The sequence below is a fragment of the Lissotriton helveticus genome, chromosome 7 (genome assembly GCF_964261635.1).
Source record: "Lissotriton helveticus chromosome 7, aLisHel1.1, whole genome shotgun sequence".
Taxonomy (NCBI): Eukaryota; Metazoa; Chordata; class Amphibia; order Caudata; family Salamandridae; genus Lissotriton; species Lissotriton helveticus.
In genome coordinates, this window is record NC_136068.1 from 860537523 (window position 1) to 860564780 (window position 27258).

Genomic DNA, 27258 nt, shown 5'->3' on the forward strand with positions numbered 1-27258 from the left:
CGGATTTTGGCACAGTGTACCAAAAGCGGGCGGAATGGCAACTGAAACGGTAAAGGGGCGCCCCACTACAGCAGACGAGCCTCCACCTGGGGAGGCCCGTTCACGCCGCCTCTAAACCCCCCCCCCCCCCCCCCCCCCCGGGGCGCCCCACGCCGTTATTCGGAGCAGCATTGTAGGATACCAAAACCAGTGCGGCAACTTACTGGACATCACCTGGGTGCCATCCACATCTCAGCGCGTTCTGCTGCCTTGGGACTATTCGCACAACAGACCGCTACTGACGAGGCCTCCCCCCGCACCCTCCGGGACGCCCCACGGAATGGCAACTGAAACGGTAAAGGGGCGCCCCACTACAGCAGACGAGCCTCCACCTGGGGAGGCCCGTTCACGCCGCCTCACCCCTCTCCCCCGGGGCGCCCCACGCCGTTATTCGGAGCAGCATTGTAGGATACCAAAACCAGTGCGGCAACTTACTGGACATCACCTGGGTGCCATCCACATCTCAGCGCGTTCTGCTGCCTTGGGACTATTCGCACAACAGACCGCTACTGACGAGGCCTCCCCCCGCACCCCCCGGGACGCCCCACGCCGTTTTTCGGAGGATACCAAAAACCAGTGCGGCACCCAGGTAACATCACCTGGGTGCCGTCCAGAACTCAGCACGTTGTGCTGCCTTGGGACTATTCGCACAAAACACAGCTACTGACCATTGTTGCTTCTTTTTTTAAAAAAATGTTTAAATGTATTTACTGTTTTTGTTGCGTTGTATATATTTATAAGTTATTAAAGTTTTATAATCCTACTACTTTGTTGGAGTGCTATATATTTTTAATGTGACACATAATTGTAAAAACTTTGATGTACAAAGAGGCATCCCTGGAATCTTCCGCTTCAGTCTCAGTCCCCTCCCCAATCACAATACAGGATGGTTTTCAGATAGTAGGAACGCGTGTGGTGTGACAGATCTCATCGGGTGGGGGCCTTGATCTACTGTAACTCCTTTGAAGAGGGGTGATTCTTTACAGCTGGGGCCATAAACTACATCTGCAGGGCTACCTGATAGCCTGGGACCGGCCTGGACAATCGGACACAGAGGAAGAGGAGTGTCAGAGGGTGCGGTAGTGAATAGGGCGAAAGGGAGGTGTCGGGTGGGCACAGGGTGTGATTCTCAGGGAAGAGCAGCGCAGATGGGGGGAGGTTTATTGCCCATGCATAAGACAGAGAGCGGGGTGACCAGTGCCTGGGGGAGATGCTTGCGAGGGTGGGGAGCCATGCTAAGGATCGACAGCGTGCAGAGAGTGGGTCTGGTCAAGGCATCTAAAATGGCTGCCGTGCACGACAAAAGTGTGGCATTTGAAAAAAGGCAAGATGGCGCAGACAATGTTTATCAACACTTCCTGATTTCCTTCGAATCGAACGTTAACAGACGTTATCTCTCCCACACTACCGGTCCCCCTGGGCTTAAACGCCGAGATGGTAGGGACTGCATCCCGTGGACATAGGCCGAGACGTCACTCAGCAGAAAAAAAAAGAAAAAAAAAAGTCTATAAACATACAATAAGTTAAAAGTCAATCATTCTTGTTTCCTTGGGGCACTTTTAAAGCCTCCACATCAAACCTAGGGGGTCAGGGAGGATCTACTATGCCCCCTTATGGTCATTTGCCCCTTCGCTTTGGCCTCCTCTTGTCTCTCGATCCTACCGAGAGACAAGATGGCGGCCGCTACGGACTGTTTGGAATGTTTACAGACACCGGAGAGCCAATCAGCTTCGCTTCGCAAAGCTCCGTAACGCGAAAAGTACGCAAACCGGATCGCTGCCCGGAGCGCTGTTACAGATATATATTTTTTTTTTTAACGTTAATTTCTCAAAATCCACTGGATCACATATATTGAGACCTAGCAAAGGCACATCGGGCTACCAGTCCCTACAATTTTGCCAAGTTTCGTGCAAATCCATTCAGCCGTTCGGGCTAAAAGTGAGGCCAACCGCCCTATGGAAATTAACATGGGAAAAACGCGTTTTGGGACCCCCCTTTTTTCTTGGCCCCCCCTTGACAAACCCCCCCCATGACACCGTCAACCAGCGGTAAGGAGCGGCACACTTTAAACGTGCCATTTCCTAAGGCCAATAACTTTTGTGCATAACCTAGGGGTGCAAAGATAGGAGAATGTCGGAGGAGCGGGAGCGGGAGGAGGCGTTCGATCAGCTGTTTCTAAATTTGCCCAAGGTCACAGAGTGGAGACAGAAATAAAAATGCACGAGCTGATACTGAAACGGAGAACGACATTAAGAAATTATTAAGGGACTTGGAAAAACATATGAGGAGTGAACTCACAAAGTGGTGGGAGATCCGCTCATTAGAGAAATACCATGAAGTAGGCAGGGTGCCACGAGGCTTAAGGATTATGTTAGTACCTAGCTTCGACAATCCAAACCCAATGCTACTTAAAGAATGGGCAGAGTCAAACCTGGAAGCTTCAATGAGACTGTTATGCCTTTTGATAAAATATGCCAAAATTGATCGAGATAAGGATCTTTTGGAAATTAAACGCATTAATGAAGAAATTGCAAAAGAACAATTTGCCAAAGACCAGGCGCTGATTGAACAAACACGAAAAGACATTAAAAAACGGTTGAGTAAACATGAAGCAACAATTAAAACTAGAAAAGTATATAAATTTGCCCGTGATGAACAAGATTATAAATTAGGGCAAATTTATACTTTTGCTCAGAAATACGACCATTTGCGAAGGCAAAGGGCATCGGGAAAAAATGTCCCCAAACAAGCACAAGCCCAACCGCAAGCAGAATCCACAACAGCAAATCTGGGTGACTCAATTGCCACGACATCTAATGAAAGTTTAGTACCAACAAGTGAAGACTCTGATAGCGGAATCCCAGGTGCAAAGGAAGGGGATATGGGTCAATTAACCCTGAGAGAGGAATTGGAGTTTATGAGAATGCAACGAAGGGGCACACTACGCTCCAGAAACACACAAGCAAACAACTCAGGAACTCAAGGCGAAGACAACGCAGGAAGTGCGCAAAGAGGCAGAGGGCGACCGCCGAAAAAAAGGAATTGGAAAAGCAACAAGTAGCAAATGACAATACTATAATCAACCTCACTGATATTACATTGGACCAGGCGGAAAAGCAATTATTAACATTGGGACTTTCCTATTGCCCAGAGAGCAATTTCAACTATGGCCACACCAGAGTGGATATATTCAAATTCATCAGGAAAATAAAATTACGCAAATATTTTGCAATCAAAGAAGGAGTGGGAACAACGAAAAAAAGTACAACAATGACCCCTACCCCATCAATGAAAAAGAGTGGACTGCAAGTTAAAGATATTACACTATTGAAAACAATGCACACACTCCAATCATCTAAGGATATATCCCCCCAAAACACACAGGATGTGGCCAGAGAAGAAGGTATCAATCTGGGCCAAACTGTAGAGAGCCCTTTTAAATTACCATCAACCTTTATGCCAACAATGCCTAAGGATGCAATAGATGTATATGCGGATCTCATAATAGATGGCCTCAAAACACTCAATTTACGTACCAAAGAAAAAGAAAGAGTTACAAACATTAAGACAAGACCATATAATGAGTTAATGAAAAAACTAAAAATGGAACAAACAGTTATTGTCAAACCATCTGACAAAGGTGGAAATATTGTACTCTGGGGCAAACAACAATATATGGAAGAGGCATATAAGCATCTCAATGATCCAGAATGCTATACACAGATTGATCTTAAAACTACAAGGTCGATCCAACAAGCCTACCATAAGGAACTTCACGGATGGAAAAGAGATGGTCTGTTATCAAAGGATGAAATGAACTTTTTGCAAAAAGATCACCCAGTATTGCCTAATATCTATTTCATCCCGAAAGTTCATAAGGATGTCTTTCCAATTCCAGGGCGGCCAATAGTATCTGCTATAAATAGCTTATTTGAAAATACTTCAAAATACATTGACTATTACCTGCAAGACTTTGTAATAAAGTTACCTGCCTACATCAAGGACTCGACGGAATTCCTCAGAAACATTAACCAATGTAATTGGTCAGCGGAATACCTGTTAATGACCATGGACATTGCTAGTCTTTATACTAGTATTTCACATGAAGAAGGCCTAAAAGCTATCAAATTTTATTTGGATAAAAGGCCTGTTGAGTTGTACAAGCACAATGCCATGCTGATCACTATGATTGAACGCTGCCTTAATAATAATGTCTTCCTTTTTGATGATAAGGTTTACAAGCAGTTGAGAGGTGTGGCTATGGGGGCATGCTTCTCCCCCAGCTACGCGGGGCTCCACGTGGGCTGGTGGGAGGAGCATGTCCTCAAGGTGGAACATGCCACAGCTTGGAATAACAACATTGTGAAATACATTAGGTATATTGACGATATTTTTATTGTCTGGAGAGGGAGTTTGGAAGAGGCCAATTTGTTTGTATCTAGCATCAATAAGAATAACTCCAATTTGAAATTTTCTGCTGAAATAAGCAAACACAAGGTCAGTTTCCTTGATGTTCTGGTTGAAATAGTGGACAATACCCTTATAACAAGTCTTTTTAGGAAAAGCACAGCGGGAAATAGCATCCTGCATGCACAAAGTTTTCACCCGCAACACACTATTAGAGCAATCCCCTACGGGGAGTTCCTGAGAATACATAGGACTTGTAGCACGATAGAACTTCGTGATCAGCACCAAAAAGAGGCAAGTTCCCGTTTGGAAGCAAGGGGTTACAAAAGAACAGAACTAGATAAAGCCAGAACCAAGGCGAATAAAGTGGACAGGATGAACTTATTAGCAGAAACCTCAACGAGTAAGGATGCTACAAATTTGACAGGCAATGGTGATGAAATCAGACTAATTACCAGCTACAGCAGACAAGCCCGCTACATTTCTAATCTGGTGAGAAAACAGTGGCCAGTAATTTTAACTGACCCTGTATTAAATGATATCTTACCAGATAAACCAACAGTAACATATAGAAGGGCTTATAGCATGCGCAATGAGCTGGTATCCAGTGCACCAGAAACTGTAAAAAATGATGATTGGTTGTCACCCCGTAAGGGTTTCTACCGCTGCATCTCTTGCCGTGCATGCCATTTTGGCATCAACACTAGGACCTACACAACTCCCTTTGATCCAAAGCCCATTGCAATAAAAGCCCACTATACCTGCAGGACAGAACTAGCAGTATATGTCTTAACCTGTACTTGTAATTTGAGGTACATAGGGAGTACCAAACTACCTGTATACCAGCGTATCCTCCAACATCTTCGGGCCATTGTGAACTGTGATCAGAGCTACCCTGTAGCTCGACACTTTGACCAATTTCACAACAGAAACCTATCTCAGCTAAATTATTTTGTAATTGATGCTGTAAGAACATCTAAAAAAGGAGGGGATTATGAAAAGAAACTAAGACAACTGGAGTCAATGTATATCATAAGACTCAACAGCAAAACTCCTGCAGATCTTAATATGGGAGAAGATTTGAGGAATTTTCTATAAATTCTCTACATATTACCGTTTTCAGATATCATGTTTCCCTTTAGTCTCATAATAACGATAGTTGTAGCTAAAGTACACTATTGAATCTATCAATGTAATCATTTGGTACAAATTAAATGATTTACATATATCTCCCACTGTGTGACTCTCGGAGCAAAGAGGATGTGGCGTTAACATCCGAGAATTTAACAAATATCAATTATAATGATTCACACCCTATTTTGAAAATACTCATTTATTGACACAGTATTTGTCTTTTTTTAATCTTGATTTTGGTGTTGGATTTAACTTAGCACACAATTTGTCAAAACGAGCCTGATCGCTGACACTTTGTCACTCCCCCACTTTTGTAACATTAAGTTTTTTATGATAGGATGGACAAATGTATGTATTGAATCACTAGTTTGAAAAAGACATTTTTAAACACTATAAACATAGAAAAAATGGTGAGGACATGGGGCATTTGTGCTCTTTATTTATAAATGCACTCAAAACCGTTTTTTGTCGATTGTCAAGAATACCTTCTGGGGCATTTGTGCTTTGGAAACAGTATATATACTTATAAATGGAATTGCCTCTAGTTGAAATTATATTTATGGAATGCATTATTTTTATGTACCACTAAAATATTTGGATTTATCTGTATGAACTGTTAAGGCATTAGATTCATTGACTTAAATGTCTTCTTTGACTAAGCTAAGATGGCCGACATAGTTTGAGAAGCATTACTTACTTTACATTTTGTATAAGTCCTTTTACCATGTTTACTAATTTTGTTAGAACGCGCAAATTTCATTTAACCGCGCTTTTTTCGAAATGCAATGTGAACTATAAAAATGTCAGTTTGTCCACCTGACCGCTAACAGTGAGCAAGGGCGGCCACGCCCGAAACGCGTCTGTTCGATGCTCTCATTTGCACCCCTGCACTTATGATTGAATAAACCACGATGAATTGAAAGACTGGTTTTGGAGCTTTACTTGTGTCTGTGCGCTGGAGAAAGTGCTCGGGAGGTTTCATTTGCATCGAAACCAGTTGGAGGCATATATATATATATATATATATATATATATATAGGTATACGAGATGTGCAAGGACATTATCTGCACATCTAAATCAGCGGCCATGACCAGTGTTGCATGGGAGCATGCAGCCATGCATACACACATTGTAGATGCCATTAGGGGGCACACCTAAGCCACAGATTTAAGGTGTAGAACGTACGTGTGGGCATTAGCATGAAAACCTGACCCCGTGGCCATGCCAGGGCTGCATGTGGTACAGGCTGCTAGACGGCTCACTTAAACCCCTGGTTTAGGGTATATGAGGTGGGAAAGGGCATTTGCTGCACACCTGATTCTGTGGCCATCGCTGCACAAGTGCATATACACACAGTATATCCAGCTAGGTGGAACATCCGAGTTTGCGACTGTCACAGGTTTAGGTTTAGTTGCACCATGTGCGCATGGGCTTCAGCTGCACTCAGAGCCCGCTGTGCTCAGCTTGCACACTTGAACCCTTGGCTGCCAGACTCGTCAAACATCTGTACAAAAGTGCACAATACACTGGAACATCGCACATGGCTGCAAACTACTCGCAAAGTAATAGTATATGTCTGTTTACCATCTCTTTTTGTGCACACGACAAATACGCACGCTTCCAACCATAGCACTTTCATGGGGCGTGTATTTGTGCGAAAGTGGTCTTCAGAGCTTTGATATGGGTATGCAATAATGACCCTGTCCTGAGTCAGCGAGAACAGGCAGAAACAGCAGAGCACAGAACAGAGGAGGATGCCAACATACCAAAGTAACTGAGTGCCTATCTGGAAAAGCAGGTGAACAACGAACAGGGATTGGAAGAAAGAGGACCCAGGAAGAGCCTGAATAGCGTGACGTTTGCCGGATGTTAAAATGACCTACGTCTGGCAGAAGCCTTGCTGATGTACAGAGATAGATGCGAAGTTGTGTGATTATCTCTTCTGTGATGGGGAAAGCAGACTGTGCATGCATTTAATAGGGGGAAGGTGCGATGACACGAGGCCCATGTGGTGAGCAAACAGGAGCCAAATAAGCCTGCCAAAGCTTCGACCCCCATGCTCAAGTGGGCTGAGAAAGCACAGCATAGCCAGCACTAACACAACTGTGACATTAAGAGGAGGTGGAGGAAGGAATACTGTATTAAAATGTAAGCTACTATGGTGCTGAAGCTGGACACAGGCAAACAGTAACAGAGCAGGAAACCAAAAAACAAATAGTCCCCCAAAGAACAGTTAAAGAACCATAGTGTAAAAATACAGTACTTAGTCCCTGCTCCATGGGAGGAATGGAAGAAAGAAAGGGGGGGGGGAGAGGCAGGACCGACCACTAGCAAGCAAGGATCTTTAAAGGATACTACAACAAACAAAGGAAAAGCAGTTGGCGGAGTTTAAGCCTACACAGAAGTGTATATATTAAAGTATATACAAGAGATTGAAAGCTCGCCCTAAAATATGGAATACTGTAAGGGACATTGGGTAAAACAAACAATTTGTGAACTGATGCCACCTCCTTTTGGGTGCCAGTATGTGATCAGTGGTTGCAACCTCAGTTTCAGGCACAAACCATTATTACAATCTCTTGCAATTCATTAGGAAAACGAACGCTCATTTCATGCTTCTTTTTCCTAATGATTGATAAAGGGTCACAAAGTGACACTTGAAAACACTAAAGCATTTGCAAATCACAATTTGCCTTTGATACATTGGGACTTTGGTCACATAGCATTTGATGGTCGAATTGCAAGCTTTGCAGCCACAAATTCCATTAGTGCACCATGCCCCAGGCGTCCGTACAGCTCCACAATCAGGCAGTATTTGTCTGTGATCTTTGTCTTACTTCCAGGACAGGTTGGCTGGAGAGCTCTTGGGCAGTCTTTGTTCTTTAAGTCATTCTCCACGCGGAACCTGCAGCAGCTGGGCCTTGTGTAGGTGTTCCAGTGTTGGGGCAGCTACTCTCTCCACACAGAAATACAGCTCTGCATCTACCACAGGTCACAGCAGCAAAGTTTGTCCTGAGTCCATGCTGTGCCTACCCATGGCAGACTAACACTTAAAAAGGTTCGGCTCCTCCCTCTCTTTTGGAGGAAACTGCAGCTGCAGCAAACGTGGGTATGGACTTGGAGGCAGCAGGGGGACCATACCCGCTAATCAGATGTTCTGACTTAGACTTAGATCAGCGGCAGCTTTCAGACCTGGGCTCTGAGTATGTGTTACCCCTGGAGGGTGGAGGCATCACAGCAGCCTCTTTATTACTAATGTTTTCTACCTTATCTCGTGACATTAAAAGGGGGTTCGAAGAGTCTGCATCTATACAGAGAGAGATTCGGAACTATTGCGAGTCCTTGGACAATAAAATAGATGGGTTAACCTCCAGAACTGGTGTCTTGGAAGAGACTGTTGGGGCGATCTCGTTACATCTGGATAAGGCAATGGAAGATATTGGCAAACTAAAGAAAGAGGATCAGACCCTAATAGACAGAATGGAGGTGTTGGAGAACAATGCTAGAAGGGGTAACATCCGCGTTCTTAACATCCCTGAAGGAACAGAAGGATCAGATATTAAGAAGTTCATTGCTCTTCTACTAAAAGATTCTCTTTCCTTGGATCAATCTCTAGAGGTCTTGGCTACTGATATCCAGAGGGTCCACAGGGACCCCTTCAGACTAAATCCACAAAGGTCGAAACCTCGTAAAATTCTTGTCAATTTTCACACCTACGCTCTTAAGGAGCAGATTCTAAACTTGGCCTTAAAACAAAAGTCATTACCTGGTAAGGGCTTTACTTTTCTTATAAGGTCAAATTTATGTAGGGTCACTCTGGAAAAGCAATGGGAGTTTGGTAAGCGCTTAGATGCCTTTAAGAGACTAGGTGCAACAGCCCAGCTTATATTCCCAGCCTCATTAAGGGTTATGTACAACAATAATATGATGAATATCAGGTCTGTTCAAGCTGCCGATGAGCTCCTTTTGGACCTAGGAAATAAGGGCTCAGATAAATAGGACCCAGATCTTCTACTGATGTTTGGTAGGAGTATCTGGTGTTTATATCTATTTTGCAAAAAGTAAAAGCATGATCTTTAAAGAAAGGTGGAAAGGAAAAGAAAATATCCGAACTATTTACTAAACACTAAATACTAAATACTAAAACACTAAAAACGTACGAGAAAAAAAACATATAGAAAAATTTATATAATCATGTGTATAGATAAAAAAAAAATACATAGAGACAAGGAAGGGGGAAAAAAAAAAAGGGGAAAACGGGAAAAAGGGAAGGAAGATAAAAAAATGAGTAGGAAATGTGTGGGGTAGAAGGTGGAAACAAGACAATTGGCTGTTAAGTCTTGTACCTTATTCCTCTTTACCATCTGTTTCTCACGCACTACTCACTTTAAGATAGGGAAATTTTTTAATTTTTTTTATTTTTCAAACTTTGACCTTACTGGGTTTTTTTCTTTCCAGGGGGATAGGGGTGGCGGCAACCTGAGGTAGGGGTGCCATCTACTGGACTTGATCCGGTTAGATACAGCACGGGTTCTCCATGGGAGGGGTGGAGGGTGGAGAGGGCACAGGGTTGAGGGGGGGTTAAAAATCATTAGAAAATTCCTTATTTGCCAATATAATGATGTATTATGCTTAGTCAGTTATATACCTTTTTGTGATGTGCTGATAACTTTTGAAGGGGGGGTTCAGTATAGTGCTGACTCTTATTTTGAATTGAGACGGGGAGGTCTTCGGAACAGTTATGATGACTAAACTAAAGATAATCTCATGGAACGTTAATGGCTTGCGTACTAAACCTAGAGCTAGAACACTTCTGCAGTATCTTCGTGACTCAGACGCTCAGGTTATCATCCTCCAAGAGACGCATCTGGTTCAGGCTGAAATCGACGAATTGGTCAAGGTTAATAAATGGATTGATTTTGCGATCTCTACTTCTCAGTCCTTGACCTCTAGAGGTATATCAATTATTTTTAAGAAACATCTTAAAATCAAGGTCTTAGACTCAAAAGTGGACCCTAATGGTAGATGGGTCATTGCTTCTCTATCTATTTTGGGCTTCCAACTAACAATAGTGGGGTATTATGGGCCTAATCAGGATGACCCATCTGTCTTGAGAACTATCTTTTTCCATCTTTTGTCTTACCCAGAGCCAGCAATATTGGCAGGGGACTTTAACATTGTTTTGGACCCTATATTGGATTAAACTCCTAATAACAGGTCTAAAGTCCCGTCAAAGTCAAGATCCTTTTTGATAAATGCAATGAAGCAATATGGATATGTGGATATCTGGAGATTAAGGGCAGGCCAACAGCAAGGTATTTCATTTAGGAATTATAAGTATCATCACCAATCAAGGATCGATTACATCTTAATTAACCAGACGTTGGTAGACACTGTTAAGATCATTAAATACCTTCCCCTACATCTATCAGATCATTCAGCCGTGCAACTGGAACTCACAACTCCTTTGACAGCGCCGGCAAGGATCTGGTCTTTTGACCGTTCACTACTCTCTCATGTTGAGGATACACTATTTATAAAAACTGAGGTAGTGCATTTCTTGAGTACAAACGTTGGCTCTGCTAATATTGGAATTGTCTGGGACTCTCTTAAGGCGTTTCTGAGAGGCCTAATTACAGCTAGAGTGGCCTATAGAAGAAAGGAGTATAGAGAGGCCGTCGCCTCGGTGGAGGCGAATATATCTATGGTCCAGTTGGAGATTGATTCCAAGGCTAGTTCCTCGGATGATGTATTGATACCTTTGCGCGAAAGATTACTCTCCTTAAAGGGTCAATTGGCCTCAACTCTCAACCTGAGATTACAAGAAAGATGGGAGGCCAACAAGCTTGCACATTTCCAGTATTGGGAGGGTGCTGGAAAATTACTGGCATGGAAGGCCAAAACGGATCAGGCACGCAACAACATTGACCTGATTAAAGTTAATGACCTCCCCTTATCTGTGGATGCTGATGTTAGAGCAGCTTTCAAAGAATACTTCCAAGCCATATACCGGGAGGATAAAACATTAGATCCTGTTACCATTAGGGATTGGCTTGGTAAAATTTCCCTCCCATGTTTATCTGTAGCCCAGAGTGAGAAGCTAGAGACCGAAATCTCAGAGGATGAAGTGAGGAGAGCCATCCAGAATGCTAAGAAAGGTAAGGCATCTGGCCCAGATGGCCTGCCAGCAGAAATGTATTCATCATTGGAGCAGGAGCTTGCCCCCTTTTTGACAATCCTGTTTAATCAGATTCTTATGCATGGGGCGCCTCCTCCGGAGTCATGGGATAGCGCTTCTATCACTGTAATATTAAAATCTGGGAAGCCATCAACGGCATGTGGTTCTTATAGACCAATCTCTATTTTAAACGGAGATTACAAGATATTCTCATCCATACTTGCAAATAGATTAGCCGTAGTTGCACCCCTCATTTTACATCCAGATCAGAAGGGGTTTGTCAAAGGACGTCAACTCTTCCAACTGACACACGACTTAATAGGAGCTATAGATCTGGCGCTTCTCAAATCTCTTCCACTCGCAGCTCTAACGTTGGATGCCACCAAGGCCTTCGACAGGGTCAACTGGTTGTACCTGTCGGAGGCCTTGGCAAAGTTCAACGTGGGAGGTAGATTCCGTCGTGCTATCGAACTTTTATACCGGAATCCTAAGGCCAGTGTTCTGGTAAATGGTGTATTATCTGATCCTATTGACATCTCTAGGGGAACTCGGCAGGGCTGCCCACTCTCTCCACTTCTTTTTGATTTATATGCTGAACCATTTGCCCAGAGTTTGAGGGATAGTGTTGACATCAAAGAGTTCACATGCGGGGGTTGGGAGAGAAAGGTGGCCCTATATGCGGACGATATTCTCATCTTTACGTCCGCACCCCATTTGGCCCTTCCTGCAATATTCAAATTGGCATCGGAGTTTGGGGAGATGTCCGGTTACGAGATCAATACATTAAAAACTGAGATGATGACCTGGAACATTGATCAGAGCTCCTTTACTGAAGGCATTCGGCCTGGTAAGGAGATGAGGTATCTAGGTCTGGTTGTTGTTGGCGACATAGATCAGATTGCTACTAAAAATTTCTCGAAAGTAGCTAAAGAATGTCGCAAGTTGCTCCAGAACTGGGCCCATCTCCCGTTGTCTTTGTTGGGTAGAATTAATCTTGTTAAGATGTCTATTCTACCGAAGATTACTTTCTTATTTAACATTATTCCTTTATACTTTGAACCTCTTCTCATTAAAAAATTACAGGCTGACATTAATACTTTCATTTGGAATAATCACCTCGTGAGAATTTCTTGGAAGAAAATCAGGAGACGCAGAGATAAGGGTGGGCTGGTAGCCCCTGACCTGCAGATCTATGCTTGGGCTTTCCAGCTATCTCACGCTAGGATTTTATTAAAGAATCCATCAGATCATGGAGTTGGTTCTATTTTTTCTACTTTATTGGTGGCAGAGAGGGTGAGCCAGTCAGGTTTTCTTTTTAAATTCAGAGATCCTAAGTTTTTAAAAAAAGTCAAACTGAAAGTTTTACGGGGTATGGCAAGAATTTGGGCCCAGTTAACTAAGGGCATCAAAATAGGGTACTACGGTTGTAGAACGCCTCTGTGGGGCCTTCCGGAGTGTCCGGCGTGGCTGGGAGATACACTCGCGCAATCTATTAGAGATGCTGGACTTCTGGTATGGGGAGATCTATTTGATGATGGCACTCTGCTACCCTGGGACTGTTTAAGTAATAAAATTGGCCCAAACTTTTCCAGATTTAAATACATGCAAATATCAAGTTAATCCAGTGCATATAAAGTTTCACCATCTCGAGGAACTAGGTTTCCACTGGGTAGACATAGTAACCTTATCACTCTTCTAGTTGAGAAATCTCCCACTAAGAAGGAGATCTCATTTTGGTATAAACTAATCCTGGAAGAACTGGATGGTGAATTTTCGCTTCCGGAACAGCTTTGGACACCGCATTTAATTACCCCCAACTTGCAAGACCTTTGGATTACATCATGCGGTATGATGTGGGACATTGTCAAACCAGCATGGCTACGTAGAAACCATATCTTTACCATCCATGGAGCTTATTATTCGCCCAAACGACTTTCCAAATTTAATCAGGGAAATAGGGTGGCTTGTGCGAGATGTGGCCTGTTAGCCGCAGCTGACACACACATGTTTTTCGAGTGTCCTCTTCTTTCTCTGTTCTGGGAAGCCATAAGTAAGACCCTTACAATATCACTGGGTACTAACATTGTTCTAGACCTCACCTCTGTAATCTTTGGCATTGTGGACAGTGTTCCAGCAGCAGCAAGAAAGTTGATTTTCTAAACTATCCTGCTTGCTAGGAGAGAGATTTGTAAGAAGTGGAAAGACTCTCTTCCTCCCTCGATTAATGAGTGGTGCACTTCTGTATTACAGGTCTCCAGGTTAGACTTGGCTAGAGCTGGGAACAGGGACAAAATATCATTCTGGTATCTTTTGAGGTGGGACCATTGACAACCTGGGTTTTTTTTTTTTTTTTTTTTCCTCAGGTCCAATGATTAAGCCATCAACCCCATCTCTGGGCACAGCTGGACACTGATGCTATTCTAGCATCTTTTTGGCTGCATTTCTGGGATCTCCGTATGGTTTTCTGTCTTTGCAAAGCCGGTTTATACACTACTGCTGTGGGATGAAGGCCCCGTTCCATTTCTATGCTCCCCACCAGTCGAAAGAACTGAGACAGCATGGTGTTTGTATATCGGTAGGTTGCACAATCAGAACCTAGGTGGCATATGAGGACAAAAAAAAAAAAAAGGTTCGGCTCACTTGCCCAAAGCTGAAGTCAAGAGCCTGGTCAATGTCCAGAGTTTGTACAAGGTTCTGTGTCCTGTATATATGATGCTTTGAAGGTACAGGAATGCTGCATGCATGAACCAAGTTGTTGCCTTTTCCAAAAAGTTTTTCTCCCAATAGGAAAAAAGTTTAAGTCTCCGTTCGTCTTTTGTGAAGTCTGGTTTTAAAGAGTTTTTCGTCTGTTAAGTTTGCATTGGTCAATTTGTCAACGTGGAGTCTCCCCAGATAGAGCCTAACTGAAGTCGGTCATTGTCAATAAACAGGCAGCAACAAACAGAGGGGGTCGTCTGGCTTTCATGGTAGTGTGTGAAACCTACTGTAAACAAAGTGAAGGTAACTACATAGCAGATGATGGTGACTCACAGTTTTGTTTTTAGGTCGAGCTGACGTTAGCATTCATGCGAAGCATGAATGCTGTCAGCTCGACAACTAATGTGATCCGTTTTTAGGAGAGTGGACACCAAAGTGTTACGAGCGTTTTCAGTGCCGGATTTCACCTCGGGAGCGCGCAGCATTGTCTGCAGTGGCAGTGTCAGTTTCGCTTTTTTATTACTTTCGTTTTTCCCGAGGCTGGCTGAGGCTGGCTTGGAATGAACAGGCTTGCCCCCGCGCATGCGCAGAGTAACTCACAGCCCTTGCTTTTACAGACGCAGGCAGGCAGCCCCCACCCCTCTGCATGCACGCACGCACGCACACACAGGCGAGCGCATGCACACGCAGGCACACACATACAGGCACACAGACACTCGCTCACACACACACACCCCCCTCCCCCACAGTCACACGCACGCACACATACATACAAAGCCCGCCCGCCCGCACATGCTTTCCCCGCCCCCCCCCTTCCCCGCGCCCCCCGCCTCCCCCTTCCCCGCGCCCCCCGCCTCCCCCTTCCCCGCTCAGCAACGCACTCACCGGCTTCCTTCGTGCGGCGGCTCTCCTCAGCTGCAGGGCCCGGCAGCAGGACTCTTCTTACCTCCTTCTGCACCGGGGCGCAGGGTAGGCTCCTGCCTGCTCCGGTGCTCCAAACACGGCGGCTCCGTCCAATCGCGGCTCTTCCGTGGGAGGCGGGGTAGGCTCCCGCCCTCCTACTTCCTGTTTCCTGTTGACGCGCCGGCCTGCCTGACTTCCTGGTCGCAGGCCGGCAGAGTGACGGCAGTGATTTGCGGTATGTATTTAGTTAGTTATTTATGCATTTTTATATAGCGCGGACTTTACCCGAAGGCGCTATTTATTTATTTATTTTTTTGGGACGCTACCTTTTTATTTAGTTTTAAACATTGATGGCTGAATTTTATGGCACTGTACTTCTGAAGTCCCCTCGAGTTTGGTTACAATACTTTCTATCCAAGCCGATAGCGTAAGGCGTTTGGATATGTACTGATCCTGGACCCCATATCTGAACCGAGTCATCACATAATTCATAAACCGATCGAGCACTCGAAATCAAGACACGGCCCTTTTTTACACCCTTTTTAGTTGAAGTCATTTACTTTGTCCATTACCTCATAAACCGGCTTTAATAATGTTACCGCTCTTTAGGGGCTAACATGCAGAAACCCTGCAGCCTTTCGGGGGGATCCTATTCAGCCCAAGCTCATTACATATCTGCGAGGCATGCTTTATACTCAAGAGCCTCGGGGCCTCTTCGCATTCTGCAGGGGGGGCATCATTTTGCGCTCCGCCACAGCAGGCTGCCTCTCTGTGCCCGTTCTGCATTGGCGAAGGCTTGTACCCCAGCTCTCAGGCAATTCACGGGTGCTCGGACAACGGCTTTTTAACTAATTTAAATGATAAGGTTTGCGGCTATCACTTGTTTGTTTAATATTACGGGCATGTGGGTTGTGTGATGCTGCATAAACAGATGCGTTTGGAGTTTATTTACCGATCCGCTATGGAGGGGCTTTTCTTTAATCTGTTGGTGGCTGTTTTTTTTTTTTTATTTATATTGCGTCTTCATGTACACATGATGTTTGACTTTTTTGAGCAATTCGTTACGTTGGGCTTTTGTATAATTTGATACTAGCTGTTATTTTATTTATATTGCGTCTCCCGATGGTTGTGTGATGCTGCATAAACAGATGCGTTTGGAGTTTATTTACCGATCCGCTATGGAGGGGCTTTTCTTTAATCTGTTGGTGGCTGTTTTTTTTTTTTAATTTATATTGCGTCTTCATGTACACATGATGTTTGACTTTTTTGAGCAATTCGTTACGTTGGGCTTTTGTATAATTTGATACTAGCTGTTATTTTATTTATATTGCGTCTCCCGATGCTGTGTTTGCCTGCCCCGCCAGCTCTCCAAGGTTGCTATTTGTTTCTTTCCCATCTGCGTACATCACTTGCGGGATACAGGTAAATCTGCATTCTAGAGTTGCCTTTATTGTTTTGAGGCCGGGCGCAGGGGCTGCTCCGATGTTATCAAGGCTGCTATCCCACTGCTAAGGCGGTGCTGCACTCACTGCCTTGTTTATATTTGTTTTAGTTCCGTGATGCTCCGATCTTTGCCCCTTCCGAGTGGAGCTTCCGAGTGGAGCTTCCGAGTGGAGCTTCCGAGTGGAGCTTCCGAGTGGAGCTTCCGAGTGGAGCTTCAGAGTGGAGCTTCCGAGTGGAGCTTCAGAGTGCAGAGTGGAGCTTCAGAGTGGAGCTTCAGAGTGGAGCTTCAGAGTGCAGAGTGGAGCTTCAGAGTGGAGCTTCAGAGTGGAGCTTCAGAGTGCAGAGTGGAGCTTCAGAGTGGAGCTTCAGAGTGGAGCTTCAGAGTGGAGCTTCAGAGTGGAGCTTCAGAGTGCAGAGTGGAGCTTCAGAGTGGAGCTTCAGAGTGGAGCTTCAGAGTGCAGAGTGGAGCTTCAGAGTGGAGCTTCAGAGTGGAGCTTCAGAGTGGAGCTTCAGAGTGGAGCTTCAGAGTGGAGCTTCAGAGTGCAGAGTGGAGCTTCAGAGTGGAGCTTCAGAGTGGAGCTTCAGAGTGCAGAGTGGAGCTTCAGAGTGGAGCTTCAGAGTGGAGCTTCAGAGTGGAGCTTCAGAGTGCAGAGTGAAGCTTCAGAGTGGAGCTTCAGAGTGGAGCTTCAGAGTGGAGCTTCAGAGTGGAGCTTCAGAGTGGAGCTTCAGAGTGGAGCTTCAGAGTGCAGAGTGGAGCTTCAGAGTGCAGAGTGGAGCTTCAGAGTGCAGAGTGGAGCTTCAGAGTGGAGCTTCAGAGTGGAGCTTCAGAGTGGAGCTTCAGAGTGCAGAGTGGAGCTTCAGAGTGGAGCTTCAGAGTGGAGCTTCAGAGTGGAGCTTCAGAGTGGAGCTTCAGAGTGCAGAGTGGAGCTTCAGAGTGCAGAGTGGAGCTTCAGAGTGGAGCTTCAGAGTGGAGCTTCAGAGTGCAGAGTGGAGCTTCAGAGTGGAGCTTCAGAGTGGAGCTTCAGAGTGCAGAGTGGAGCTTCAGAGTGGAGCTTCAGAGTGGAGCTTCAGAGTGCAGAGTGGAGCTTCAGAGTGGAGCTTCAGAGTGGAGCTTCAGAGTGGAGCTTCAGAGTGGAGCTTCAGAGTGGAGCTTCAGAGTGGAGCTTCAGAGTGCAGAGTGGAGCTTCAGAGTGGAGCTTCAGAGTGGAGCTTCAGAGTGGAGCTTCAGAGTGGAGCTTCAGAGTGCAGAGTGAAGCTTCAGAGTGGAGCTTCAGAGTGGAGCTTCAGAGTGGAGCTTCAGAGTGGAGCTTCAGAGTGGAGCTTCAGAGTGGAGCTTCAGAGTGGAGCTTCAGAGTGCAGAGTGGAGCTTCAGAGTGCAGAGTGGAGCTTCAGAGTGCAGAGTGGAGCTTCAGAGTGCAGAGTGGAGCTTCAGAGTGGAGCTTCAGAGTGGAGCTTCAGAGTGGAGCTTCAGAGTGCAGAGTGGAGCTTCAGAGTGGAGCTTCAGAGTGGAGCTTCAGAGTGGAGCTTCAGAGTGCAGAGTGGAGCTTCAGAGTGCAGAGTGGAGCTTCAGAGTGGAGCTTCAGAGTGGAGCTTCAGAGTGCAGAGTGGAGCTTCAGAGCGGAGCTTCAGAGCGGAGCTTCAGAGCGGAGCTTCAGAGTGGAGCTTCAGAGTGCAGAGTGGAGCTTCAGAGTGCAGCTTCAGAGTGGAGCTTCAGAGTGGAGCTTCAGAGTGGAGCTTCAGAGTGGAGCTTCAGAGTGGAGCTTCGGAGTGGAGCTTCAGAGTGGAGCTTCAGAGTGGAGCTTTAGAGTGGAGCTTCAGAGTGGAGCTTCGGAGTGGAGCTTCGGAGTGGAGCTTCGGAGTGGAGCTTCAGAGTGGAGTGGAGCTTCAGAGTGGAGCTTCAGAGTGCAGAGTGGAGCTTCAGAGTGCAGAGTGGAGCTTCAGAGTGGAGCTTCAGAGTGCAGCTTCAGAGTGGAGCTTCAGAGTGGAGCTTCAGAGTGGAGCTTCAGAGTGGAGCTTCAGAGTGGAGCTTCGGAGTGGAGCTTCGGAGTGGAGCTTCAGAGTGCAGAGTGGAGCTTCAGAGTGGAGCTTCAGAGTGCAGAGTGGAGCTTCAGAGTGCAGAGTGGAGCTTCAGAGTGGAGCTTCAGAGTGCAGAGTGGAGCTTCAGAGTGGAGCTTCAGAGTGGAGCTTCAGAGTGGAGCTTCAGAGTGGAGCTTCGGAGTGGAGCTTCGGAGTGGAGCTTCGGAGTGCAGAGTGCAGATTCAGAGTGCAGATTCGGAGTGGAGCTTCAGAGTGGAGCTTCAGAGTGGAGAGTGGAGATTCAGAGTGGAGATTCAGAGTGGAGAGTGGAGCTTCAGAGTGGAGCTTCAGAGTGGAGCTTCAGAGTGGAGCTTCAGAGTGGAGCTTCAGAGTGGAGCTTCAGAGTGGAGCTTCAGAGTGCAGAGTGGAGCTTCAGAGTGCAGAGTGGAGCTTCAGAGTGTCAAGAGCAATGCCAATAGCTCTAACTTTAACAAAGGCAAAACCATTGCATTGTAAATGCTTGTTATTTTACCGAATCACATGCTCATGCTGCTGCCTGGTTTGTCTACATGCACACAGGCAGAATCACTCGGTACAAAATGGCTCCTGTTCACTCGTCAGTACGGTCTTGCGCCGCCCCACCTTCCCCCTGCCAAATACATTCATTCCAAATACTGCTTATTTTCATATCAGACTGACTTCTCACATCTGGGATAGCAGGGGCACCTTCCACAGTGATTAGTGCTTCACAAAAAATAATTCTCGGCTAGCGCTCAGAAGCCTTGAAGCTTTGATTGAATGACACTGCAGTTTGATGCCCCGCTCGTTTTTTGATGCTATGCGTTCCAGACACTGATTTTATTAAGACTCACTTGGAGCTCTAAACTGTCACTTGATCTTTCTTTGGGTCATTTCGTTTGCCCGGAAGGACTAACATATCTGTGAAACCCTCTTCTTTTATAGTTTGAGCATCGTCTTCGTTTAGCAGGATAACATTATACATTTGAAAATACAAATATCCGGGAAGAGCAGAGAGCAAATCTCCGCGATGTTGGGCATTCTCCTATCATAAAGGAAGCGTGTTGGTGGGACCTGTGGCATCTAACGCATCATTTAACCCTATATGCGTGGGCACCTACCACAATAATGTATAGGATGAGTTTGTTCCGTTCCCGTTTTTAATTTGATGTAAAACTCAAATCACTGCACACTCTCTACTACACACTCTCTACTACACACTCTCTACTACAGTCACTACTCTCTACTACACACTCCCTACTACAGTCACTACTCTCTACTACACATTCTGCTACACACTCTCTACTACAGTCACTACTCTCTGCTACGCACTCTACTCTCTACTACACTCTACTACACACTCTCTACTACACACTCTACTACACACTCTCTACTACAGTCACTACTCTCTGCTACGCACTCTACTCTCTACTACACACTCTACTACACACTCTCTACTACACACTCTACTACACACTCTCTACTACAGTCGCTACTCTCTACTACACACTGTACTACACACTCTACTACAGTCACTACTCTCTACTACACACTACTACCCACTCTCTACTACAGTCACTACTCTCTACTACACACTCACTACACACTCACTACTACAGCCACTACTCTCTTCGACACACTCTATACTAGACACTCTCTACTACACACTATCTACTACAGTCACAACTCTCTACTACACACTGTACTACACACTCTACTACAGTCACTACTCTCTACTACACACTACTACACACTCTCTACTACAGTCACTACTCTCTACTACACACTCTACTACACACTCACTACACACTCACTACTACAGCCACTACTCTCTTCGACACACTCTATACTAGACACTCTCTACTACACACTATCTACTACAGTCACTACTTACTACACACTCTACTACACACTCTACTACACACTCTACTACACACTCTACTACACACTCTACTACACACTCTACTACACACTCTACTACACACTCTACTACACACTCTACATTACACACTCTACATTACACACTCTACATTACACACTCTACATTACATACTCTACATTACACACTCTCTACTACACACTCTCTACTACACACTCTACACTACACACTCTACTACACTCTACTACACACTCTGCTACACACACGCTCTACTACACACTCTACTACACACCCTCTACTACTCTCTACTACTCTACTACACATTCTCTACTACTCTACTACACACTCACTACTTTCTACTACACTCTACTACAGACTCTCCACTCTCTACTCCACACTCTCTACTCCACACTCTCTACTTCAATCTCTCTACCTCAATCTCTCTAATTCAATCTCTCTACCTCAATCTCTCTACTTCAATCTCTCTACTTCAATCTCTCTACTTCAATCTCTCTACTTCAATCTCTCTACTTCACATTCTGTATTACACACTCTCTACTACACACTCACTACTCTCTACTACACACTCTCTACTACACACTCTACTACACATTCTCCTACACACTCTACTACACACTCTACTACACACTCACCACTCTACTACACACTCACCACTCTACTACACACTCACTAGTCTCTACTGCTCACTCTCTACTACACACTCTCTACTACACACTCTCTACTACACACTCTCTACTACACACTCTCTACTACACACTCTCTACTACACACTCTCTACTACACACTCACTAGTCTCTACTACACACTCACTACTCTCTACTACACACTCACTACTCTCTACTACACACTCTACTACTCACTTACTACTCTCTACTCACTCTCTACTACTCACTACTACTCTCTCTACTACTCACTATTACTCTCTACTACTCTCTCTACTACTCACTCTCTACTACTCACTCTCTACTGCTCATGACAATGCCATTTATTTATCTGTTTCCAAAACCAACACATAAATAAAACATTTGTCATTTACAATGCCAAAAGCGCTAACTTTTGCAAAGGCGAGACCGTTGCATTGTAAATGCTTGTTTCTATATGAGTCCAGGCTGCTTGTACTCAGTATATTTTATTCCAATAACATTGAAAAAATAATTGTTATACTATTTATAGTTGTTTAGATAAGCAACCAACAAAAATTAAATAAAAAAAGAGATGACTAGTTTCTTAGGAAGTTTCAAAGCACACAGAGTGGCATAGACTGCGAGAGAATCAGCATCAAGTGCTTTCATGCACATGCTTAGGGCGAAAAAAGCTAACACAAAGAGATGTCGGCGGAGCACTGAAACTTTTCAGACACTCACCCCCAGTCGCAGATCTGGGTTGAATCCAGGGCCGGACTGACCATAGCGGGCACCGGGCAATCCCCCGGTGCACTGCACGGGTGGGGGCCGGTTTTGGGCCCCTGGGGGCCGTTTTTGGTACAGGGCCGTTTTTGCAGCATAGCTGGAGGTGGAGTTGGAGGGTAGAGTTGGAGAGTGAAGTTGGAGGGTGGAGTTGGAGTTGGAGGGGGGAGTTGGAGGGTGGAGTTGGAGGGTGGAGTTGGAGGGTGGAGTTAGAGTTGGAGGGTGGAGTTGGAGGGTGGAGGGTCGAGTTGGAGGGTGGAGGGTGGAGGTGGAATTGGAGGGTGGAGTTGGAGTTGGAGGGTGGAGTTGGAGGGTGTAGTTGAAGTTGGAGGGTGGAGTTGGAGGGTGGAGTTGGAGTTGGAGGTTAGAGTTGGAGTTGGAGTTGTAGGGTGGAGTTGGAGTTGGAGGGTGGAGTTGGAGGGTGGAGTTAGAGTTGGAGGGTGGAGTTGGAGTGTGGAGTTGGAGGGTGGAGTTGGAGTTGGAAGGTGGAGTTGGAGGGTGGAGATGGAGTTCGAGGGTGGAGTTGGAGGGTGGAGTTGGAGGGTAAAGTTGGAGTTGGAAGGTTGAGTTGGAGGGTGGAGTTGGAGGGTGGAGGGTGGAGGGTGGAGTTGGAGGGTGGAGTTGGAGGGTGGAGTTGGAGGGTGGAGTTGGAGTTGGAGGGCGGAGTTGGAGGGCGGAGTTGACACCACAATGATTTAGCTGCAGCTGACAGAGCTCAGACATGGTGCAGTACGGCTAGTGCAGTGCAGCCCCCGTGTGACACTGAAGAGTGAAAGAAAAGAGTCAACAGTGAAATAAGGAAGTAATCCATAGAGGGCAAACTCCTTGCCTCAAAAAGTGAATGTGGATGTTTGCGGACTCACTGAATTTGCTTTACTTAACTTATTTTCACGAATGGTAACGGCTGCGTGTTTCCATCAAAATGCAACTACCAGGCTGTGCGCATGTGACATTTGTCTGCTTCTGTGGAGTATTTAGTTGCAGTGGGGCAGTTTGCTTCTATTACAGCAGACTTACTTAGCAGCCCCCCGAGCGCCATCGTGAGAGAGGGGGCTGTGATTTGAGAATGTCAGCTGGGTTAACGAACGCACTGCACATAGCTTGCATTTTTGTGTGAAATGAATTGAACACTGACTTTCTGTACTTGCGTATCAGACCTGCTTAACTTGGCCTTTTTAGAAGTTTTACTTACCTGGCTATTGTTCTGGGCATGGTAGGGCTCCCCCAACAAAAAGCATCGGCGGGCTTGCAGAGAGGCAGCTCGGAACTAATATGAGGACGCCATGCTACAGATTTCGAGCTCGGAGGCAGTAAGCAGAAAATGGAAGAAAGGAAGTGGACAGAAACTGAGACAAGGTTCACAGCAGGACTGTTGACAAACAGGCTCACTCCGTGTGTGCTGAGAGTTCAGCGCGTCACAACACAGCATTTGTGTCGGGGCCTATTTGAATTTGAATTTGAATTTGAATTTAAAAACACTTATAGAGCGCGCATATACCTGGCGGTTTCTTGGCGCTAGGAGACGTTTTTGAACCTAGGTGGGGACTGCGGGAGGACTAAACTGAAAAGGCTTGCAGAAAAAGATAGGTTTTGAGGGCCTTACGGAAGTCAGGATAGAGCGGGATGGATCTGATGGTGGGGGGAGGGAGTTCCAAAAAGTGGGACCGAGGACAGCGAATTTCACCCCGCCCATCCTCTTCTTCCTAAAACGAGGGACTAAGAGGAGGGACTGGGTGGAGGAGCGGAGCTCCCTTGCCGGGGTTTAGCTGGAGATTGCAGAGTTTATAAAGGCTGGGGCGGTTCTAGCTCGGGCCTGAAACGCGGTACAGCCAAGTTTAAAGAGGGCCCGTTCCCTAATGGGCAACCAATGTAGGTTCTTCAATACAGGGGTGGCGTGATGAAGTTTGGGGAGACCATAGATGAGACGGGCCGCTTGGTTCTGAACCAGCTGTAGGCGTCGAAGGGCATAAGCCGGAGCGCCATTGTACAAGATATTGCCGTAGTCCAGCCGAGATAGTACCATTGCAATCATGATGAGTTTGAGGGGAGAGGGAGAAAAGAATCTGGAAATTTTCCGGATGGTGCGGAGAGTGAAAAAGCAAGAGGATACCACCATACTAATCTGGGAGTGCATGGTGAGATTTTGGTTTAACGTGCTCCCAAGTGTTTTAACTGAATAAGAAGGTGAGGGGGGGAACCGAGTGAAGAGGGCCAGAACATCTAATAAGTGAAACGCTGTGTTTATGTAGGAGGGTGGTGGCCGGGCAGAAGCAGCGACGGTAGAAAGCAACCAGGGAAATGCTGCTATTGTGTAGGAAGGCAATATTAAACAAGGAAGCGAGAGAGGAAACAGGGATCTAGGAAGACATTTTAGGGAGGGAAGTGGGCAGGGTGGGCTGAGGAGGTGGGTGGGGCAGGGCAGAGGAAGGGGTGAAGTGAAGCTCAGCTAAGGATGTGACAGAGTGTGAAGGAAAGGGATGTAGAGCGTAAGAACATCTGATGGGGGGAACGGGGGAGCGGCAGCCTTTGAAGTCTGATGCGAGGCACAGACAAATGCTGATGGGGGGGAGCGGCAGCCTTTGAAGTCTGATGCGAGGCACAGACAAATGGTGGTTTGTGACGTGGCTGGTTTGTGCATGCGCATAGATCACATGAACTGTGGCTAATCCGCCATTTTGGCAGACTTTTCGGACCGCTTACTAGAAATCTCGACAAACAAGCATTACTTTTGGTCGAGTACTAAAAAGGTGCATAATATGTTTGTTGAATGCCTTAGTTCTTTGGTTTTCTAATTGGGGTCTCCATAATGAGTGGCCCAGTAGCAGTGTTCCGCTGGGTCCTCGCAAAATAAGAATAATAATAGTAATTAAGTCAGGGAAAGGGAAGTCAGCAAGGAAATCATGTGCTCCCATGGAGTGTTGAAAGGGAGTGAAAAAATAGTCCCCTCAGAGCAGTGAACGGATACAAGTCAACCTAAAATGATTATGGAAGCTATGCTGCAGTGGGGGGACAACATCAAGAACATGGAAGAAAGCAATTAAGAAGGAGCAGGGAACTGAGACAGAAAAGAAAGCCATGCAATCATACATAAGGTTCTGGCTTACTCCATGTATTTTGTATTGGCGATAATGGGTCCTTGACAACACACAGCTAAAGCTGTTTGTACGCGAGGCCTAAGAATTAAAGATGTGATTTAAAAAGTAGCAAAGCGTTAATGTGTATATCAATGAAAAGTTAACTCTAGCTGTTAGAATACTGCTTAGGAGAACACACATTACAAACAAAAATCAGGCAGCACCTAACAGCAATTTTACAAACCACAGCAGGACACCAAATGTAAATAAGACGACTGATGCATAAGGGATGCTAGTTATTGTCTGAAACTTCAGGGAATGCTACAGCAGATTCTCCAGAATGACTTGGCAAAATGAGTGGAATTAACCTTTAATCACTTATAATGATTAATGCATATGGTTTCAGCAGATATTTAGCATTTACACTGAAAAGAAAATAGGTGTAGTGTGTTATTGCTAAAGTAATTTACAGTGCACGAAAGTGGTGCAAATATATCCGTTCGCAGTGAAGCAATTTATAAATGTACTCCATCACTGCAAAGCGTTCCTATGTAAAAAAACAACATCTGTGCTGGTACTTGGTGGAAGTTTTATTTTTTAGCTGGTCGAGGATGCATAGTCAATGCAAAAGAAATGTGTAGGACAGTGTAAAATCATCCAGCAAAAAGTAAAGTAAGAACAGAAATTCAAATTTGACATTCAGTGTTTTTACCTTTCTTCCCTTCCGAATATCTGTCTCATTGGTAGTCTCCTTTGATGGAATAAAGGACCTTCTCGTGGTGATTGTAGTGACAATGTTGAACCTGGTAGTCGAGTTTATTTTATGTGAGAAGCATACGAAAGAAAACAAACAGGGAGAACCTGGCTGGTGACCTACTGACAGAAGCATTATGGGAGTTGAAGTCTGTTTGCTTCAAGAGAATACAATGTCCTGAACCTCTAGTTTACAATGGTGAGTAAAAAGGAAGCTGGTGATTATAGATGGGGATTACCACCATCTCGCGATGCAGCAACAGGCGACCATGAGGAGTTGTCAATAACGCAGAAGGCCCAGTTACACTAGGTAGGTCACATGGGTGTTGTGAGGAGATCACTGCATCCCAATTAGTGCCTGTATTTTTTTGTACTGTAAATCTAGGGAATGTGGACAAAATGTAATTGCTTCTTTCAGGGCCAACTGCACCTTTATTACACCATGAATGTAGGTCACACAATACCTTGGCCGAAATTACTACCTGTACGCGTTAAATAAAGGACTGCATGGAGGCACCGGACACAACAGTATTCTGTCACATGGGAGGGGCCCAAGTCTCTAGCAAGCAGAAAGCGCAGAACTACATCATGCTTTACCCTCTGGGTTTTGTTTTTCTCTCTCGCAGATTCATATAGCGCGAACTCGACCCGACGGTATTGGAGCGCTTTACTTCAGCACCAGTTACGTTACACAGGGACACATTCCTTTTCACAATGTTTGAAATACCGGTCGCTAAAACACAACTTCGCCTAAAATTGTGCACAGTGACACAGTCAAACCACTCACCGTTCACAGGGAAGGAGTCCTTCACACAGCTCGTTTGCTATGGAAACGGCTAGCCTCCTGCATCCGAAGGGGTGGCATTGATGCCGGGTGCTCGAACAATGATGAATGCTGGCAAGTGTTCAGCGCGTGCTGAGGAGGGGAGGCGGAGCCCGGGCGTTTGTCCCTGCACGAGGGCGTGAGTCGCCTCTCGCCGAAGGAAACCTTGCAAACTATAGATGCACGGGTGCTACTGATATAAGACCCAAATGCAAACAAGGAAAAAGCCCCCCGTCTTCTGGGTTGTTTGTAAAAATATCTAGAATTCAGGTTTAGTAGGTCCCTGACTATCCAGCCCCGGTACCACTTCACCTGATGCACTGTTGACGGCTCCCCTCTTTTTGCACCTGGCTCAGTGCAACATACATTTTATTCATCAAACCGACAACCAGGGCTTTAAGTAGGATGAAAAAAGGGGGGTGCCCGTGAAAGGAGCGGGGCCTCTGCAATTAAGGACGTGGCTTTA

At 45.5% G+C, this 27258-nt stretch overlaps 1 protein-coding gene across 1 annotated transcript in view; it reads right to left on the bottom strand.

The window, feature by feature from the left end:
* SPDL1 (spindle apparatus coiled-coil protein 1) overlaps positions 1-26848 on the bottom strand; it is a 424110-nt gene extending 397262 nt beyond the window's left edge. Inside the window, exon 1 of the mRNA XM_078653378.1 lies at positions 26757-26848. The gene's annotated coding sequence lies outside the window, so the exon portion shown is untranslated. The remainder of the gene's footprint in view (positions 1-26756) is intronic.
* Positions 26849-27258: the final 410 nt, after the last annotated feature.